The sequence below is a fragment of the Apium graveolens genome, chromosome 10, assembly GCF_009905375.1.
Source record: "Apium graveolens cultivar Ventura chromosome 10, ASM990537v1, whole genome shotgun sequence".
Taxonomy (NCBI): Eukaryota; Viridiplantae; Streptophyta; class Magnoliopsida; order Apiales; family Apiaceae; genus Apium; species Apium graveolens.
In genome coordinates this window covers 107,958,453-107,961,803 of record NC_133656.1, presented here as the reverse complement: position 1 = coordinate 107,961,803, position 3,351 = coordinate 107,958,453, and the positions used below count along the sequence as shown (strand labels likewise).

The 3,351-nt window shown below is 42.4% G+C and overlaps 1 non-coding gene across 1 annotated transcript; it reads left to right on the top strand.

Moving 5' to 3' along the window:
* Positions 1-2,326: 2,326 nt before the first annotated feature.
* Positions 2,327-2,433, top strand: LOC141694943 (small nucleolar RNA R71). Its single transcript, XR_012564221.1, has one exon. It is a non-coding gene; the product is annotated as a small nucleolar RNA R71 (small nucleolar RNA).
* The last annotated feature ends 918 nt before the right edge of the window (positions 2,434-3,351 follow it).

Sequence of the window (3,351 nt, the reverse complement as noted above, 5' to 3'; positions counted from 1 at the left end):
ACTATATGAAATTACATAAAAACAAACAAATATGTCCTAAATGAACAATCATACAAAAATATGAATGAACTACAACTAAACATGCAACATGAATCTATATGAATCTATATGGACACACACTACTAATCCTTACATTATCACCCCCAAACTTAAAATTTTCAATGTCCTCATTGAAGGCAATAATAAGGATTTCAGGCATACCTAATTAGCGGGAGATTCACCCTCGTCGGGTGGAGGATCAGGTGGCCAATCAACCTCGCCACTAGTGTCTCGGAAAATAATACCAAAAGCGTGTGTCAAATCTTCAGCAAAATACCGGTGAATGTCGTGCATGGTCTCCATGCGCCTAATTACTCGCCCGTACTGCTCATCACCAACACCAGTCCTATCAACTACCTGCTGCACATGAGAAGAACCCTCTATAGGCACTGGAGGATCCGTTCGGCTACCCTCTACATCATCAAAGATATATCCCAACCCCTTGTCAGGGGGTGCACCTAAGAATGAATAACTCAAGTGATTTGGTAGTGGGTTGAGCTCAAGTGTAGGAGCATCTTCAATAGACGACACGAGACGATCCTGAGAAATTTTCAGCTCTGCTAACCCAAGAGAATCGAATGGCATATCCAACTTCCTCTTCCACAGAGGTGCATTCAAAACCTGAATTTGCTCTACTTTAAAGCACTCCTCTTTAGCTGTGGGTAATTTTATTTCCTTGAACACATTGAAAGTGACCTTCTGATCATGAACCTTCATCGTAAGCTCTCCTTTTTGCACATCGATCATAGTTCGGCCTGTAGCCAAGAATGGTCTTCCCAAGATAATGGGAATCTTCTTATCTTCCTCAAAATCAAGAATTACAAAGTCAGCAGGGAAGAAGAGTTTATCCACCTTGACCAAGACATCCTCCACTATACCTCGTGGATAAGCGATGGAACGGTCAGCTAGTTGCAATGACATGTATGTTGGTTTCGGCTCAGGCAGACCAAGCTTCTTGAAGATAGATAAGGGCATCAGATTGATGCTAGCTCCTAAATCACATAAACACTTGTCGAATGACAAGTTTCCGATGGTGCAAGGAATAGCGAAGCTTCCAGGATCTTTATGCTCCGGAGGCAACTTCTGTTGCAGCACAGCACTGCATTCCTCCGTTAGAGCAACGATCTCTAAGTCATCGAGCTTCACTATCCGAGAGAGAATACCTTTCATAAACCTCGCATAGCTAGGCATCTATTCAAGAGCTTCAGCGAAAGGTATGTTGATATGAAGTTTCTTGAACACCTCCAGAAACTTCTCAAACTGCTTATCCAGCTTTTTCTTCTGTAGCCTTTTAGGAAAAGGAGGTGGAGGATAACTCTGTTTCTCCCCTGTATTACCCTCAGGAGGAGTGTGTTCCACAGTAGTCTTCCTTGGTTCCACCTCTACTTCCTTCTGCACATCTTCTTCAGCCACAACTGCATTTTCTGAATCTTGAGATTTTTCTGGCTCTTCGTCTTGCTGAACTTGGGGGCTTGCGACCTTTCCAGACCTTAAGGTGATGGCGTTCACCTGTTCTTCAACTTCCCTCTTGCCTGGATTTGTTTCTGTATCACTAGGAAGCGTTTCTGGTGGTCGATTCAATAAGGCATTAGCAATTTGCCCTATTTGGTTCTCCAGTATCTGGATAGAAACAGCCTGGCTTTGGCATATAAGAGCCTGGTTTTTGTACATAAGCCTCAACTCCTCCAATTCATATTTTTCATTCGAAGATAGACCTGCATCATTAGTTTGTTGTTGAAGTTGAAGTTGTTGTCTTGGTGTAAATTGTTGCTGAAAACCAGGAGGGTTAAATAGCTTATTTGCAAACTGCTGGAATGGCTGTTGCATCGCATTCTGATTGTTGCTCCAGCTGAAGTTAGGATGATTCCAGTTGTCAGGATGATAAGTGTCTGGAACTGGTTGCTGCGATCTCTGAAAGTTGCTCACAAACTGAGCTGAGTCGCTAGATATAGCGCATTGTTCTGTCGCATGTGGACCTGCACACAGCTCACAAACACTAATTATCTGCTTAACACCATAGTTAGCCAGAGAATCGATCTTCATAGACAACGCCTTTAGTTGAGCAGTGATAGCCGTAGCTGTATCCACTTCAAGAACTCCTGCTACCTTGCCCTGTGGATATCTCTGGGTTGGATACTGATATTCATTAGCAGCCATCAGTTCAATTAGATCATAAGCTTCCTTATAGCTCTTTGCCCATAATGCTCCGCCTGATGCTGCATCGAGCATGGGTCTGGACTGTGCTCCCAACCCATTGTAAAAACAAGTGATGATCATCCAATCAGGAATTCCATGATGAGGACACTTCATAAGCATCTCCTTGTAGCGCTCCCAAGCTTCACTTAGCGATTCTCCCGTTTGCTGCGCAAATTGAGTAATAGCATTCCTGAGTGCAGCTGACTTCGCCATAGGGAAGAATTTAGTAAGAAACTTCTGAGCAAGATCTTCCCAAGTAGTAATCGAACCAGCTGGTAGAGAGTGTAACCAGCTCTTAGCCTTGTCCTTCAGAGAGAATGGGAACAGTCTCAGCTTCACAGCATCTTCAGAAACACCGTTGAACTTGAAGGTGTCGCATATTTCAATGAAATCCCTAATGTGTGTATTGGGATCTTCCGTTGGAGAACCCCCAAACTGGACTGAAGTCTGTACCCATTGAATTATGCCAGGCTTGATCTCAAAGGTATTAGCTGTGATAGCTGGCCGGACAATGCTAGATTGAATGTCATTAATCTTGGGTTGAGAAAAATCCATCAAGGCTTTCGTTCGTGCTGCTGGATCTCCCATTGTAATGAGTACCTGAAACACAAACATATAAACCATGAAAGTAAAAGAATCTGAGTCAGTGAACTTTAACGACCACTGATGACAAGCACATAAACTAAAAATTAACACCGAGTCCCCGGCAGCGGCGCCAAAAACTTGTTAGGGCAAAAACACGCGCTAATATTCACGCAAGTATACGCGTTCGCCAGTAGTATAAGATATAAATCAGATTCATTCCCACAGAGACTGGTTTAGGTTAAGTTCAATTTATGCACCTATGCAACAATGTATGGTTATCGCTCAATGCTAAGACAAATAACAAATTGGGTTTTTACTAAACTAAGAGATTATATTAAATAACATTAACTAAGAGAATTGAGGTTGAATTACTATATATGACAAACATGGGATCCTAACTTCATTAAATACTTCATTCAATAGCCTTATTGTTCTTAACCTTAGCATGTGATGGTGAGGACACTAATCAGATAACACGAAACTGATAAACGCCAACTTTCGTTGCACGAGTACCATTCTACCAGACATCCA